The following is an 18,836-nucleotide window of genomic DNA, read 5'->3' as shown; positions in this document are numbered from 1 at the left end:
TTAAAACCTGGCTCCTTCACAAGTTTTGTTGTATCTATTAAGTGTAATTGTATTTCCTTTTTCTAAGAACACAGGAGGTCTAGAGCAAATCCAGAAACCCTTAGGACAAGCGATATCTAATTTCCTTAATATGTCTCCAAATTGCCACTGTTGTGTTGGACAAAATATTTACGTCTGTTTCCTCTGTAGACTTGATACCATCAGAGACACCAATTTATTTTGAATGTGATGTCTAAGTTCTATTTTGAAGTCCCACAATTCCAAGATTATACCAGTCTTTAGCAGATATATACCTCTTTTCTTTCCACTCACTTATGTGAACTGGAAGATAAATGTATATACATGGTTTTCTACTATTTAATGGATTTAAGAATTCAAAGTCACTGATATGTTGTATAGAAAAAATATAGTGTCAATTTCATAAAGAACTAAGCTTATGCAGGATTGTGTCAACAGATACAGAGCTGGTGAAGGTAAAATAAATCTCCAGCAATAACAGTGAATACTTTACTGAGGTGGATTCTCAGTGATGCACATGATGCTGTGCAGCTTTTATGTCAAGGTTGAACAGCTTCCCAAAAGATTTCGAAAGAAATGTTAGATTTGATGCAGAAATTACTGTGTGTCATATGAGAGATACTGTTTTAGATGAGAAATTACAGCAGAAGATCAAAATGTGCCTTCTGATTAGAATCTTTGAGAATAAGCAGTTTTCACTTTCCCATACATCAGCAACAATTCTGAATGTTGTTGACCAAGAAGGCAGTACAAGGCAGTTGGGAGTTTAGATATTCCCCAGTCAGCCAGCTGCACTCAGTGTCTTCAGGATCTTGAGCAGGTACTGCAGATGGCCTCTATATTGAAAGGTGTAGGGAAAATGCAGGTGACAGCAATCACCGTTTAACATCAGAATTCAGCTTTGCTACACACAAAAACAAAATTAGGCCTGAAAATCAGCTTTATTCCAGCTCCAATAGACTTAGGTCCCTATGTGTCGTCCATGTATTCTCATTCTGAATTGTCTTTATCTTCATCTGAAGTAAACACTAAGGAAGGAAAACAAGAGCTCCTTAGGAGCAGAGCTTGTTGTCTTTCCTACTAGTCTGTATCAGCTTTGTCTCACAATAATAGCTGTTGTGGTGAAAGAACATAAGAGTGTATAGAAAAATATACAACTTACATGGGTTCACATTTATAGTTTATCACCCACTTTGATCCAACTTGTATGCCACAAATGAGGCCCTGCCATTCAAAAGTCCCTGCTGCAGAACTGCCTGTGGATAGCAAATAAAAACAACCCAGCTGTGCTGGACATATTTTTATCATTCCTGCCAGTGAAAATGAAGAGATGACAGCTCTGCATAGACTGCTCAGCCACCCCAAGCAAGAGAAAGAGCTGAGGAGGATATTTCACTACTTCATCACCTCAGCTTCCCAGGAAATATTTACTTCCTTCTTTCTTCCTAAAATTTCAATGTTTTCCCTACCTTCCCAATTTTTTGAAGCTCAAATTACCTGTGTCTCACTTCTTGCCCTTCAATAACTTGTACAGCGCATGTGGGAAGCAGTTTCCTCAGCTCAATGTTCACGAGCCTGGGAATCTTCAACAGTGGATTGCTTTTGTTTACACAGGATATTACGGGCAGAAAGGTGAAGTCTGTGGCCCTTGTTGGAGAGTTAAGTTCTTCTTCGATATCTGCATCATCTACACCTTTTCCCTACCAAAGATTGAGGAAAAAGAGTTAGTAAGACATTTGAACATTAAAAGGTAATTCTGAAGAAAATTCCTGTTTCAATATACTGCAAATTTATGAACTTGTTAGGAATAGTGTTGACCACCAAAAAGCCTTGCTTCCTTCTGATGGCAGTGCCTTACTCTGAGAGACAGGGAAATAAAAAACAATTTCAAAAAATGCTTTCATATGTCCCTCAAATGGGTCTGAAACAGAACTACAGAATCCAATCCCCCCAAAACACTGAGATCTGGAATCCAAACCTGGCTTCAAACTTTCATTATGGTCTCAATTAGAAAAGATATTCCTAAGTGTCAGCAATGCGTGATTGTATCATAACATGAATCTCAGTTTAGTATCATCTTGTTTGCACTGTTCCCATGAGGTGGGTATCTCTCTTTTTTTCAGCATTGTCTGTCATGTCAGCATTTTGTATGTCAAATGGACAACGCAGATCCCACCAAATTCCAGTTAATTCTAGGGTGAGCAGCACAACACATATTCTACCCCTTTTCTTGTCCCCTTCAGACAAAGGAGGTCTTGGTGTGGGTGGGACAAGCAGAGTGGTCATGAGCACATATTATTTGCAGCTAGTTAACACGTGAGCAAGTGTGTGGATAAGAATTAGATTAGGATAAGCGTCATTCATTGGGATGAGTAAGATGTTTGAACCATTCACACAGGCAGCACCAGTGCTGTGGTATGTGGTCCCATAGCCAATGAAATAGTCATGGCTGCAGGTCTTCTTCAGTTAAGCTAGGGATGTTAAATTAGGGATGCATCCATGCTAATAGCAAGCACTGGGAGGATTCAAGAACAGGCCAGTGACGGGAGAAGGAACCCAAGTGGGAGCTAATAAAGAATGCAGAGATAATTTAAGTTTTCCTGCAAGCAGAAAACCTTGAAAATTTCATGGCACATAAGTAAAAGTAATACTGCAGAAAGACATTTAATTTTCCAAGAAAATCCTAGTTCCAGGATTCCAGATACTGTGGAACTGCAGGCTCTGAATGTAAGCTGTTACTCATACTACTGCTCTTTCCTTGGGGGGGGGGGGGGGGGAAGTTATCTATCTCTTCTCTTAGTTTCAGTTTGTGACATTTTACATTTTCCTGCCATGAACTTGGTTTTGTTGTCTCTCTGTTATTATAATCTCATATTTATCCTTGAAGATATGTGACTCCTATTTCATCAATTTTTATTACAAATACTCCTAGCATCTGCCAGAAGGCAGTGAGGTTTCTTTCAGCTAGGCTTTGTTTTACTTTTACCATTTTGCCTGCAATGTCCTCTTGAGCATATATTTGGCATTGTTGTGTACTTTAACCTCTTCTAAATTTTTATCTTCATTCATCACTACTATAATAATCCAGCCAAGAATCTAGCCATTTCCCATAGGAGATTGTTTGGATTTTTATATTTTGTAAGCAATGCCCTGGGATAAGAATTTGTATTATCTCTGTTTAAAGCTGAAATAAATAAATGCAGTGTACATAAGTGCATTGGTTTGAACAATAGATATATAGCCCAACTCATATATATTTTTTATCCCCCCAAAAGGTATTTGAGCCTTCTATCTATTCCAGACTTGCCAAATATTTGGCCTGTCAAATATTCTGAGTGAAATCCTGACCCATTGAAACTAATGGCTTAATTCCCAGAATTAGAATTTCACACGTGTTTGCTTTATTTTATTTCACAGTAAGAGGTTTTAAGCAATCTAAATTATGTCATAACATTGACTTTGTGGCATCAGTATTAAATTCCTTATTAGGATATATGCTTAATTTGCTTGCCACAATAAGTAGAATTTAGTCCTGTTTTATACAGCTGGTGTAATTTAGGTACTATCAGCTGACTTTTTTTCAGGTTTGTAGCAACCAGGAGAGAGATACAGGTCAACAGATTAGAAGAAAAGATTCAGGGGACAGAATTACCCAAATGCTAAAACTCCTCCCAGGGCAGGTGGAAGAGGCTGGGTATACAGGGAGCAGGATTACTTAACACTAATCATTTTACCTATTTGTGAATAGCCCTACAATAACAAGACCTCACTGAAAAGGTATCTCCAATATATTTTAGCTGAGGTTTGGGGTCAAATAACAAAAGGTGCATACAGTGCTTGTATTCTCTGATTTCCGTGTTACCTGCTCAGAGTGAATTGCATACGTATGATAGTGTTCCTTGTTCCTCCTGTCTGAAGCCTCAACGTAAAAAAACCCCAAAACCAAAGAACATTGTGCTTTGAAATTTCAGTTCAGGCAACTGAAACAAAAGGCAGAAAATTGCAGCACTATGTGTAATAACTAAACCTCTTGTTACATGCTGCTGTATTAAATATAAAACATTTTCATTTCCTTTGTATAGGAAATTCAATAGGACCTGAAAAAGGGGTCAACCAAGTACTGTGACTCCCACTATAAAACGTGAGTGGTGCTAATATTCCTTTTTCAACTCTCATGTGACTGCAAAGAACCAAACAGATAAAATATAGCTTTCATAAAAACTGGAGGTTTGGTGGAGAATTAGCATGAGAGTTGTGCAGGCGACTTGCAAACGGAAGGCTGGCCAAGAGCTCAGATTTATGCTATGAAATTTAAATGGTTTTCTCCTGAGGTTTTCTTGAAAATATCACTGCATGTGGTCATGTTGGTTTACTGGCATATTTTCCTGAGATTGTTTTCAAAGTGGAGGGGGGGGAGGAGGAAGAGAAAGAAGCCTGTTCCTTTAAGAGACACATAACTATCAGAGCATTAGGAAAGCATATAAAAATGCATATTATAAATAGCACAAATGGGAATTTTTAACATTCAGGCATATCCAAACTTGGACTAAGGAACAGTTAAGAAAATATGGGAAACATCATCAGACCAGGGTTGAAAATTTTATTTTATTTTCGATGGAGTGTTTATAGTGTCACATATTTTATCTCTGTAGATTTCAGCTGTCACACACCAACCCTAGAAAATTGTAAGGACCAAAATTTCAGTTCAAATGCAAGCTTACAGAGATTTTTCTTGCCTACCTATCTGAGATGCAGACTGAATTCAGACACAGGTATTTCAGTAGTCAAACTACATTGTTCCTGGTATACCCAGTGCAATTTTAGTAACTCAGAAACAAGAGATCACAGACTGAAATTAAGGAGGAAGCTTATAAGCAATATAAGCCTATAAGCAATTCAAGCAGAATTTAATTACACAAAGGGTAGCTGAATTATGGAACACATTGCTGAAGGCAGCAATAGATGCAAGAATTATAAATCAGTTCAAGAAGGAGCTCAGAGAAAGGAAATCAAAAAGTAAAACAAATCAGCCCTTTTAAAAACATCCCAGGGTTAAATGGGGCAGGCCACAGTGGACTCAACAGTCAAGCCCTTTTCCTTTAAATGTTCCTGTGTTTCCTAAGGAAAAAACTAAATAGTCCCTCCATTGATTTCCATAATGGCTGTAGTTCAGTACCAGAAATACATGAGTGTGTCTTTTGTGCTTTACCTGTGCTTACAGAATTTTGTTGCATTTCCTTTTATTTCAAACTTCATTTACACTTGCACTGCTTTACATGACTCTGGCAGTATAAAGCAGCCATGAAGTAAGTGTAAATATGATTTATGCTCCCTTTACACTAGCAAAGTGATGTATAGTGTCCTTAGGGAATGTGAGAATCAAGCCCAGTGCGTGTGAAACAGGCACATAAACTCTGTTTAATTTTATTTAACAAGCACATTTCTATTTAATATTTTTTATATCATTTTAAGACTCATATTCTTTTCTTCTCCTTAAAGTAAACTGACAGAATTGAATTCAGCATTCTCAGTGTATTAATATTTCATTAATCTTATATATATATATCAAAAATGATTTTTTATACCTACACATCTAAACAAGTCACTATTAATAGATCTCTGTTAATTTTTCTCATCTGTAATACTTGCAGTCTTAGGAATATTAAACGTAGAAAGAGGTGAATGAAGTAATGATTACTCAGGATGATTGCAGTGGTATCATTTTGATATCAAAACAAGCATTTCAAGGATGATTACTGCATAATTGATCAAGTACCCCACCAAATCCTTCATATAATTGCAGTGTTGATCTTAAGGTTGATTAAACAGAAACAAAGAAATAAAACTCTGCCTTACATGTGAGAAAATTAACAAAATAGAGTCTTCTGGAAAATCTGCGTTTGCCTAATTTGAACATGCACTTACAATAATTTCATGGAAAAAAATCATGAAAAATTAGGTGCATGTATTTTTCTGCAACTGTATTCACACTTTCGTGAATGCTGGCTGTGGGAGACATTGTGGCTGAAGCCAATATTAAATGATGCTCTGCACCTTAGTAACATGTTCAGTTGTTTGAATGTCAGCATAGAAAGCAACCTTTGTGAGTGGTTGCAGCGATATTGCCTCATGTCCCTTTTTAAATGCGTTACAATCTGATGCTTGAACTCTGATGTAAAAAATGGAGTCAGGTGCTTGAAAAATTAAAACTTAAGGGTTTTTTTCCCAATGATTTAAAATTACTTCCACAAAGATTTAAGATGCTGGCACTACAATGACTGGAATATCCATTACGTGCTTAGTAACCTTGTACTGCACGTTTGGGATGTTATTATCATCAGTACTGATCCCTGTAGTTTCTGTGGCATTCAGAAACTGGGGTGCTCAGTGACTCAGAAAGCCAGGCCTTTAATTCCATGCATATACAGAATATGTCTGTGTACATGTCTGCAATGTAACTGAAAACACAGAAATAAAAAAAATAGTTTTAGGACCAGTTCTTTTGAAATGGGGTGCATTGTCCTAGAAAGTATGAAACTGTAGAAGTCAAATTTAATTGTCCTGGTTTATTTAATTTGAAAAGCTTTTTTTTTAATATATATTTATTTGATATTTAGTTTTAATTTCATTGTACTGAAAAAAAATTTAGGAGCCTTTTGGATGGTGGTGATGTGGGTTTTTTTCATATGGCAGTTATTGACTCCAAAATGGAAACTGTTTTATTGAAAGAAACAAAACCATAATTTGTATTAAAGTTATAATGGAAGACCATTTTTAAAGTGGATGTGCATGGCAGCCATATTCTGCTTTATGCCTATGAATGTTGTTTTTTTCACCGCAAAAAGAGATAAAGGTTTAAGAAAAACACAGAAGAATAAATAAAAGTGAAGAAACTGCTGATGCAGCCATACATGAGGAATAGCATTGCTTTTAGATTTATGCATGGGAGACAAAGAAATCTATATGAGCTCCTGCCTGTATCTTCCCTCCCAGCACTTATGTTAAAAAAAAAAAAGAGAATTAAATGTAATTGCTTTAACATTATTTTACAGAAACATTTTTTCATTCTCTCTTATTGATTTACACCTTCTCACTTTCCTCACCCTTGTCAAAACTTCATGCATGCCTCCTAAGCACAGGAACAGAAATCAGCATTGTCTTGTTTTGACTGCCATTGCTTTGCGATCTTAAATGGTCCCTCAACCCTTTTGTCAATATTTATTGATGGGATCCACAGGCACTCTGAGTGATCCCACTCTTGAGGGGCATAAACCAATGGCAAGCTGGGAAGGGAGGGAAAGGGGGGCCTGCTCCAGGCAAGAACTGGTTAGGAAATATCAGAAAGCTCAGGAGCCATTGACAAAATGTCAAACATTTCCAATCCTTGATTGTTTCTCTGGCTAATGCCATGCTAAACAGAACCATTAATCTACCCCTAAAGCGGAAACAGATACATATACATATATGCACAAAACATGCACGTACGCCCACCTACATGCACACATACACACACAAATGGTCTGCAGGGAAATTAAGCAAAGCCAATGAAACCATGTACAGAGAAAGTTCTTGGATAAATTAACAGCGCAATTACATTACATGACATGCCACAAGATGGATGAGGAAAACTTGGCTGGTATTATGTTCTGTTTTCAAATTGCAATTTATTTGAGGGTTTTAATGGATGCCTTATTAAAACATCTCAGCATTGGTCAGGTTTCAGCGTATGTCAGAGTAGCCCATGATTGATGACACCCTCTGCTGCTTCCCTTGCACATTTGCAGGGAATTTAAGCAAAGAGGGAATGAACAGAGCCTCAGATTCGTATTGATCGTGTGAAGGTGCACTGCCTGAGAGCACAGTCTAATAACATTCTCTTAGCTGAACTGCCTCACATGAAGGCATTTATTACAAGAACTAAAATGTTATATAGCTCAGGATAAAAGAACATTGTACAAACAAAAGAGTAAGCAATGAACAAGAGAGAGAAGGAGAGAAAAAGAGAAAGAAAGAAATACAAATCTATAACTTTAAGCAATGAAGCGCTATTATCTCCTAGGAGCATATTTCAGACAGTCAAAAGAATGATGAATTTAACTGTTTTCCATGTGTAGATATAAGAGAATTTTCTAAGGCAACACTGGAGACAGCAATTTCCTTTTTTTTTTAATCCATCTCATTTAGATGAGAACCTGTAATTATATTGGTAGCAATGAGGGTGGAGGTCAGAGCTAAACACAATTAGGATTTCGAACATCAAAATGGATAGCTTGACATTAATCATTTGACCATCCAATGTCTTTCTTCATCACTTTAAGTACTATATACTGTAGTTAATCGATCTGACCGTCACCCATTTGATAAGCGAAAAGCACTTGTACCTAACCGGTGTAAATCTTAAAGAATCCCCCACACTTTTAAAGGGCAGCTTCTTGATAGATTTGGATTAGATCCTCATAATATAAGAAACACTTCCTCTTGTGCTGTGAGATTTGTAAGCTACCTGATTGAAAAAGAGGAAATTTCCATGACCTCAAACTGCAAATGCACTGTTGACTTTTACCTCCTAAAACACCCTTTTAAAGAAATCCACATAAGTACTTCATCACATCAGCAATGCTTGGTTAACTGATACATTTTTTTTCATTGTAAATGGACTCAAGCTGAAGGTAAAATGGGATAATCAACTACAGATGAGGTAGAGTAGAAATACCCTTGCCCCTAGGTACCTCAAAACCACAATACTGATAACAAATAAAAATTCTGGTTGGGCATTAGAGTCCCATTCTTTCAGATGCTGAGTACTTGTCAGTACCACTACTGTAGCTGTATCCCATTCACTTTGACTTTCTCTTGGCCTGCAGGAAACACTCAGCATCATCCATGATCAGATCTCCAAAACAATCCCCAAATATCTATGCTTGCGGCTTGGTTAAGTACTGTCTCATTGCTCTCATCACTGCCTCTGGCTGTTTGCAACTCTGATACCATTCCAGTTTCAATTCCAGGTCTAAAAGATTATTTGTTTGACCTGCCTTGCTCATCATTATCTGAGCTGCTAATTTTATTATTCTGTTAGCACCCTGGGCTGCGTGGTGTAAAGCGGCTCTATAAAAGTGTAGTTTGATTATATTGGAATCATTCAGCATCACAGGCTTAGAAAAGAAAATGCAGCACTCCCACCCACACTGCTATGATAGCAAAGAAGAGGCAGTAAAGAAGAGGGGAAAGGGAGGATAAAAGCTGTAAGAAGGATAAAGAGGAATAAAAAAGCCAATGTGGTTGAGGAGCTTTACAAATTCTCTCAGGTTAGAGTTGGACAAATTTCCTATGAGCCTTTCTGAGTTATCATGTAGTCAAAACATTTTTTTAAAGAATAATAGTAATAAAAATTCTAAAAAAACCCAGAAATCTGCAAAACTTTTGCTGACTAGAAACAAAGTAAGAAATTGCTAAGTCTCTAGTTCTTAGAATTAACTTATAAAAAGATGACTAGGACAATTTAGAAACCTTGGTCAGAGCATCAGGTCTTGGTCCGAACTTAGAGAAGTCACTGTGCTTTTACAATTTTCTATTCAATGTTCCCCCTTCTTTCTGTCATAGCTTCACCAACTTTTTTTCATCTGCTTTTTCAACAGCTCCACTTGGATGTGCATCCTAAAAGTCAAATCACAACTTACCCTTGTAAGTTTATTTTAAATATAGACAGGGTCCTTTAACATTCCCCGGATTTAGTATTAGTTCATCCTTTGAAGTATTGGCTTCAGAATCATTACTGGATTCTCCTGCTTTTGTTTCTGAGCTTTTTGTCTTTCCTTCACCCCCGTCTTTTACTTTCTAGGTAGCTGACAAATCTGACTTGAACTTCTAAAAGGAAAAAAAGCTACATTTTAATTTTTCACATTGGTAGTCCACATTATTCTTGATACTGCAGACCTGATGTTTGTTTCATTGTTGGAGAAGCACTAAAATGGCTGCCTCATATTGCAGGCATTTTATAGCATAAGAAAAATGGTTTCTGAAACAGAAGAGTTCATATACTTCAACCAGAAAACTTACCACTGTGATTAGCCTCCTGTGACCATTTCAGATCAGTACATGTATCACCTGAGCAAGCCATGCATAGGTAACCTAGCCAAATCATAAACCTGACTGTGATCCTCAAAACAATTCCACATCAAGAACCATGGTTTTCAAATATTTTCTAGCTAACATAATTCAATTTCAACTATATTTATGTAGATGAAACATAGTAGAGATTTAATGTTAATAAACATTGACTTTCTCATTAATAAGAATTGAAAATCTCATACTAAGTGTACCTTAGAAGATGCAGCTCCAATAATTTCAATTCTTGCAAGTCACATTGCTCTCAGCTTCTTGATTAAAAGCAGTAACCATGTCTATTATAGCTAAGATAAATAAACAGATATTTTCTGGCAGTTTAGTGCACAAATGCAACCTCCTCACCCTCACCATCAAAAGGTCAAAAGCTGCAAAACCTAGTCCATTAACCTCTGTAAATGGTTGTGATATTAAAAACTGACTCTCAATATCCAAGGGTCATGATCTAGTGCAATAACCATCAGCAATAAAGAATTATGACTATAGTACATTATCCGTCTATAAAATGGCCATTTATGACACAAGCACATTGGCTATCTGTAACAGGAATGGACCACCCCTTTCTAAGAATCATTGCACACTTTCAATTATAAGGTTATGATATAAGCTGCAAAAACTTATTAAGTTTTAAAACAGAGCACAGAACTACTTCCTGTATATTTAGCAAAACAGAAGAAAACCCCACAGGCTAATGCAGCTTAATAGAAAATAACAGTTTAAAAGATCGTTCTCAGCCTGCGTTCTGTACTGCAATGTAGAAATTTCAGATTTAATTAGATATCACCTCATTACCACAGATCCATGGCTACATAGAAGCCTATCAAGATGCAGTGGGGCTCTTTCAAGAAAAGGGTTGGCTACTTTGTTCCTGTAGCAACCTTTTCTGGCTGTTAAACAGAGCTGTAGCTCTCCAAGCAAAGCAAGGTGTTTGAGAAAGTTGCTGAGAGAAAAAAAAAACAACAAACAAACCAAATACCTGATGATCAGTACAAAGAAGTGGCTCTGAAAAGAAATAGTATGAAGCATACAGCAACAACAATTTTAGCGCTGTAAACATCTCTTTAATCACAAAAAGTCTATTTTCAGTGAAAGAAGGTAGGGGGCATGACAATTTACAAAAGATGATAAATGTGAAAATTTATGTATTTTTTAGAATGTTGAAAAGACTGTCAGAATGCGTCAAAAATAAGTATCTTTGCTACATGTCATGTTTATATGTACAAGAATATATGGATGGATAGAAGACTTTTTTCAATTGCATGACGTCTCTTTAAATTGCTGTGACGTCTTATCTGTAGAAACTTAGGCCAGCGAGTTATTTAATCAATCACTAAAACTTTGATGACACATTAGCTTGGAAGACCTGCAAAAATCCAACCCACTCTCCCTTTTAGAGAGCAGCTGGTCTTACTAATTAAAATGGAAAACCTCCATCCATCTTCATTTGCAGAGAAGTCACCCAGAGAGAGACAGAACTTCAGCACCCTATTGTAGTTTCACAGGATGTCTGAAAGGGCCAGAGAGGAAGTAGAAAATATCCATTATTTTACTTTTGACAACAGATACAGAGAAACCTTTTATTTGTAATTAGATGTGAGAGGTTATCAAAGCTAAAAGCATGTAACATACGAATGTTGTTTGCTCTTTCTTTTTCCTTTACATTTAATGAATAATTTACCCAACCATGGAGTCAGCAGCTCCTTCTCAGAAACGGACTCAACTACACCTACATTGTTTTGCCATTTTGTTCCAGTCACTGAAAAATAAGGAAACACCAAGGTATGAATATATGATGCAGATTTTAAATGAGTCTCTATTCATTCAAGTTTTTGCTAGAGAAGGTCTTTTTTTTTTTCTGTAGTCTGTAGTAATAATAAATTCTCTGCTAGAACAATACTTATGTGCTCTTTCCCGCTTCTGTTCCACCAATGAACTTTTAAATTGTTTTCTCCCTCTATGAAACAGAAGAAACATGTGGCACTAAGCAGGTCTGTTTACCAATTGACATATGACTAGATTCGGGGTCACACTGAGCACTGGAACTCAGAAGTAGAGGTTAAGATGAAAATTATCTCCAGCACTCGGTCTTCTGGAGAACCTAACTGGCCAGTGTTGCCTGCAAAGAGCACAGAAGTGGTAAGAGAGGGTGCCTGAGCAGTATCCTGGAGATATTGAGACACTGTGATACCAAACAGATCAAAAGTAGGCTACATTTCAGCTTATAGCCTCCTTCTTATTGAAACTCTGTGTAAATAGGATTGCATGAACAGCAGCTACTTTTGCCTCTTCCGTATCTCTCCCCAGGGTCACCCTGAAGGCAGAGGTCACTGGAATATGCATCCTTTTATGGCAGGGGACACCATTTCATCTTCTGTTCTCCAGGCCCTTGTGCTGAAAGGGAAAGAATAGAGCATATAGCATGTTTAGTTCAAACATGGTTTTATTAATGAGATTCAACACCAGGCATTTACCAGCTGAACACCTCATTTTCAATGGGCTTAACAGCTGGCAAGCTCTGGAGGATGCTTTAGAGCATCTTTTCCCTTCTCCCTGTGCAACACCTTCCTGCCAGGCGGGCCCAGCCTATGGTCAGTGTGCCAGATCTCCTTCATTAAGGGATGTTAAAACACCACATCAGAATCTGTCCTCTACTGCCGTGGTTAATAAAAACTTTAAAGCATAACTTTGTTTCAGATGCTGTCATCTTTCCCAGAGATGGGCTTAATTGCACCCGTGGTATCCCATCAGCTTTTGCCCTAATTCAAGTGCAGTACTAAGCAAGGCAGACAGACATATATAAATAAAGTGTCATGGTGCACATGCACAAGGTGCACAAATGAACTTCATTTGGGCATGGTCTACATTTCATATACAGGTTGTCTTTGAAACCTTAGTACATTTTAAGCATGTTTTTCTGTGAAATATATGTTTATTTTCCCTGCTTCATGCCTTTTTGTCATTTCTTGATTTTCTTAGCACTACTGAAATGTGGGGGAAAAAATCTCTTTTAGTCTAAAATATCAGGGCCTAAAATAATGTAAGTAATATCTATAAGTTTTTAAACTGTAAGAAATACAGATTTTCCTTGAATGTTTTTCTGTCACATAATTATAAATTTCCAAAGTGTTGATCAACTGAATGACTACACATTATGGGTTTTGTTCATTGGTTTTTACCAGTTTTATAGGCAAGAAGGAACATAAAGTCCTTTATATAATCTGTCCAATGTAGCAAGTGTTCAGCTGTTTAAGTTACATGAGTTGCTTAAGTTTCTTATTGATGATAAATTGTATGGCTCCATAGCAGAGACCATCCTCATTCTGATGGAATAGTTTGAGCAACAGGTGGTAATAATACAAGTCAGTTAAGTCATAACTTAACTGACTCTAGTCCTGGCCTAAACAGATCCTGACATTGTTGTGTCAGTGGATATTTAGGGTTTGTGTTTTCAACATGGAGTAGTTTTGGTGATTTTATCTCAAACAGTACATTCCAGTAACAAATTCAATTGCAGCTATTGTGCACATGGACATTTTTACAAGCATAAATGAGTTCACAGTTTTGGTTCTCTCAAAGTATTTGTAGGAAAAGCTTCTCTAGTTTATCAAATTCTTAAAAAATGTCACATCATGACTAGCTAGCATACCTGACTAGTCATGTGGATTATTTACTGAAAAGGTAGGTATTTGTCTTTGTCCAGTTCATTTGCATGATATTGCTCTGTACAGACATTCCTCTCAGCAGTAAGGTATTCAGGACTTAAACTTTTCCTCTGTTTCTTTGTTTAGGTAAAAATAGATTATTTTTATGTTAATATTGCAAATTAGGAATAGTAATCCTTTAAACATTACTGGAGAAATGGAAACAGGTCAGAACACCACACCAAAGACACACACACACTTAGTAGTTAGCTGAAATATGATTTGACAGGTGGAGCAACCACAAATGGCAAATGATTTATTGAGTATATATTACTGCATAATGGACCTTCAGCTAGTTATAATAATTATAATAACCAGATATATTCCATGCCACACTCTGTCAAGAACACTCTTCAGATTATCTCCCAAAATGGCAAGGTTAACCAATTCTTTCAGGAGGCACAGTTTCCTGAGACTTATGTATTCAGTCATGGTGCAAGCAACAGAGCTGATCCCACTAAGGCATTAAACACAGGTTTGTGAGCTGCATAAATCTTGATGCTTTAAACAAAATGCCAAATTTCAAATTATCTCTATGAAGCTATTTTCCCAATTGCTGAAAATGTTTAATTTCAGTAGCACCCTTCAGATTGAATTTAGAAAATAAATTACAATTATTTCCACTGTAGAGATCTAAGTGCATTAAAAAAGCCCAAACATTCAAGTATGAAATGCAACTGAACAGGAAAAACAGTATGATCCTTCAATTCCAAAACACGCATACACCTCAGCAAAGCAATTATTGCAATTATAAATGCATTACATATTGTTAATGTTGATCATTAATAATTTAGGCTCTAATTTGGCAAGGTCAAAGCTTCACTGGCATTCCTTAAGTTGTTTGCTGTATTTGGGATGTTTTGTTAGTTCTTTATAAAGCCAAGTGTAAAATATTCAGTTGAGATACCAGTATTTAGTTATAAAGTAAGCAAGGTCTGCTTTGCTCAAATCTTATACACTTTCTATATTTTAATCTGGTTTTGATGCAGAAATAATCATGATAAGCAAAAATGGTACCAAAGACATATTCCCATAAAACATCTTAACATAATATGTAAATAAAAAACTATGAGGGTTTTTTTTTTATTACTGAACTCTGACTTTCCTTTGTGAACAGGCACTTTCAGGCATTTGATTACTTTATATACCATGTGGCTGACAGAAAGCATTTTTATTCTGTTTAGAGCTGTACTGAACTGCGAGAAAAATCTGCTTTGTGACCTTATGGGAATTTGATATCTGACTAAGCAGGAATATATATTAAATCACATCCTTGCTCATAGGTACTTGTGCAAAGTAACTGTTTCAAGATTCTTCTTCCTTCACACAAAGTCTAGATATGAAACAAACCTTAGACAAAATGCTAGGGTCTTGCTCAGGGGAAAATCGCTGTGATATACCACAGAAGATGCACTCAGGAAACCTGGTATATCCCTAACAGACTCTCTTCTCATCTCCCATCTTGTACTCTATAAGTTGAACATTGCACTTTCCGTTTTATTTTATTTGGATGTACCAAGAGTATTTTGAGCTTTTATGTGTCTCTTTATTTTATTGATCCTCTCCGCACTCTTAAAAATAATGGGCTTTTAGAATCCCAGCGCTACTAAAATTTATCTTTCTCACTTTCTTGCTCATTCCTTTTTAAAACATGCACATTTAGTGGATAACCTTTTACATGATCAGATATGATCAGCCAATTACGAACACCAAAAAAACCCTTACATGCTCCTTGTTGTCTCCCTGCTACCAGGTTACCCATTAACTATTTTTCTGAAATCTTTGTTGGCATAAGGCTGTGTGATAGGCATGTATGTCCTCCTCATGCTGCTGAATTAAAATTCCGCTTTCAGTGAGTAAGATTAATTGCCCATTTAACCAAAGCTGGATTCATTCTCTTATTGGGGCAGGGGAGGGGGGAGAGGGGAATGCTGGAGGGCTGAAGGTGGGAAAAGCAAGGGGCAGAGTGCCAGCGAGGCTGCAGTATTCAGTTACATGTGAAATGATTTGTAATTCTGAGTAATCACTTAGGACAAGCCCTTGCACCATTTTATCTATACATGACTCTAGGCCAAAGTCAATACTCATAGTAAAATAATGAGATGAAGCTAACTGAGCCCTTTTATTAATGCTCCAAGGAACAAATCTGATGCTTGAGCTTCTCCCATGGAAAGTATCCACTTCTTCCTAAAAATGAACAAGTGGCTCATGATGCCCCATAGTAACCAGGGTTCTTGTCTCCACAAAATCAGGGAAAATTTTCCTTTCTTATTTATGCACCTTATCATGCTTTGCCCAGCTGCAGGTGGAGGCATATGAATTTTGCATTACCTGTAGGCTCATTAGAGAAATCTGTCTCTCTCCTAATAGTTTTTCCTGACTTGGAGAGAAGGAAAAAAACCCACACAGTAAAAGTCCAATAAACCAGAAGGAAAAAAGCAGTACACTGTTTGAGATACGTGTTTTTATTCTTACTACTGTCAACACTATGAAGCAATTCAACTACACAAGGAACTCCTTGGCAATGTAAGGAAAGAAGCCCTCGCTGTTGTTTTTTTGAAGTGTAGTCATGTTATCCCAGGAAGCTTTTAATACTGCAGCAACTGGTGATTTTATTTACAATATCATCAAGAAATATTCTTCATCTTTGTTTCATTCTTCTGTGATTGTCCATGACGTGAAATCCTACTCATGCAGTGATCTTTTGCCCTGGAACATCCAGTTGCTTATCCATAGTTTTGTAACTTGTGATTCTCCCATTCTGCTATAACTTTCTGTGTAACCTTCAGTGTTCTGCATCCTGATGTATCTCCAAATATACAGCAACAGGCATTGGAATATCCCAGACTCAACATATATTAGCATATGTGAAATGCTATGTGATTGTTCCGTAAATATAACAGGGACACAAAATTTCCCACAATTATATTACATACAATCAAAGGTTTTGAATAGAATACTGGATTTTAGTCCCTTTAAGCATGCATTTTTTCAAGTGGCCATAAGAAAATTAGTGAACTAAATTTATCTGGATTTTAATCAAGCATGTCTGAAAATCTTGCCTGCTTTTAAAAACAAGAATTAATGTAACACGAGCTGAAATGCTTACATCTACAGATGCAAGTTTACCTTTCAGAGCCAAGAACAAAACTGCCAAAACAGCACAACCCTTTAATCTTCACAAATTCAGATGATCTAAAACTATTAAAAATGTTTCAAGTATCAGCATTAAAAGCAAAAGTCTGATTTTTTACAGCATGTGGACAATTATAAACAGGTATATAAGAGGTTGAAACTCATGATAAGCTTCAGTTTCCACCTTCCACTCCTAAAATAGGAAAGGTTAGAATTAGAAACTTAAAACAAAGTTCTGTAGATTTTGCATGAAACTGATAAAATATGTGGTGATTTCTTTCCACTGCTCCATGAGGAATGTCACAGATTGGAAGGGTGAATAAAGTTTCTTTCAAAAAATGCTGGTTTTCATTACCAAAATATTTCTCAAAAGTGTGGTCTCTTTAATGAAAAAAAGTCAAAATTGATTAGTTTGTGCAAGAAATCAGTCTCCTGTTCATTTCATCATTGTAACATTTCATTCCTGTATCATTTTAACTTCATGTAAAACATTTTGTTCAATCAATTATAAAACTTGACATGATTGCTATCTTTGAATACTGTGTAATATAGCAGGATTAATGCACCGGCTTTATATACAGATCAGAACCACATTGGTTAAAATGCATGTAAACAAGTTATTTGATTTGTAAAAATAAGTAAATAATTTGCCATTCTGTAACAAGTTGTTCTAGCTGTGCACCAGAGCTGAGTATAACCATTTGTATCACCCTTTTCTGGATGATCCTCCTTGCAGTGTACGAAGACTCACTCACCTCGTGGCAAGAATGAGGACCACATTTCTATTCAGAACCTCCACTGCTTTTTTATGTAGATTCCTTCTGTAGGTCTGAATCACAATCTGTGCTGAGGAGGCCATTTTGGAAGTGATTTAAAAGTATACACAAAGGGATTAGAGAGAATCCAGTAAATCCAAGTGGATCAACCAACCCCATAATTTGAATTTGAGAAAGTGAGGTAAAGAAGTCTGATGGATACAACTGCTCTGCAACTTAGCTGTAGTCTACTTCAATTCTAATCAAATGCTTGCTTAATTAACTGGAAGTAAAAATTACTTCATATTCTTTTGGATGTCATTTGCATGAAATTTAACAATGAGGTTATTTGCTGCTCATATATTTATTTTTACAATTATTTAATCAGAATTATTGTTCCTCTATGTACAGCTTTTTCTGATGCTGCACATTATAGAAGATTTTCATAAAGTTATTTCATAGTGTGATAACTTGGAACTAAAGGAAGGATGGGCTATTCTGACAAGCATGATATACTCAAGAAATGCATTGTGCTTTTAGGAAACAAATAAGCACTGGTTAAAACTTACCCATTTTTTTCTTATCTTGTTAGAAGAATAGAAAGAGAACGTGAAAGCAGGACAGAACAATATGTTTTGTGGAAGGTGGAGAGAACCAGTCTTACAGGAAAGGAACCAACATGTATCATGTAAATTTATCATGTAGCTTAAAACAAAGCAAAAAAACCCCACAAAAACAAACCGTGAAGTCTTGCATAGCTTGCACAGGAAGCCACAACCTTTTGATTATCTGAGTTCCTGCTGAAGTAGGAATAGCGCTTAATAATGCTTCATAAAGATGAATAAGTTTGTAGGCCCTTATATCCAGGAAAAACACTAAAAATCAGATAGAAAGTTTGCACTTTAGAGATGGCAAGTCTATAAGTGCATGTTCTACCCTGATAACCAGAATCTTACCAACAAAACGTCTTTCTATCTATATATCTTGGGAAATCTTTTTTTCCCAAGCCTGAAACATATGATTCCCTTCTACTGAGGGAGAAACAAGTAATTTGGTTCTCACTGACTAAGTACCACTGGGTAGGAGTTGGTACAAAAAAAAA

Source organism: Haliaeetus albicilla, chromosome 5 (genome assembly GCF_947461875.1).
Source record: "Haliaeetus albicilla chromosome 5, bHalAlb1.1, whole genome shotgun sequence".
Lineage (NCBI taxonomy): Eukaryota > Metazoa > Chordata > Aves > Accipitriformes > Accipitridae > Haliaeetus > Haliaeetus albicilla.
The sequence above is the reverse complement of the archived record's forward strand: the minus strand, read 5'-3'. Positions refer to the sequence as shown.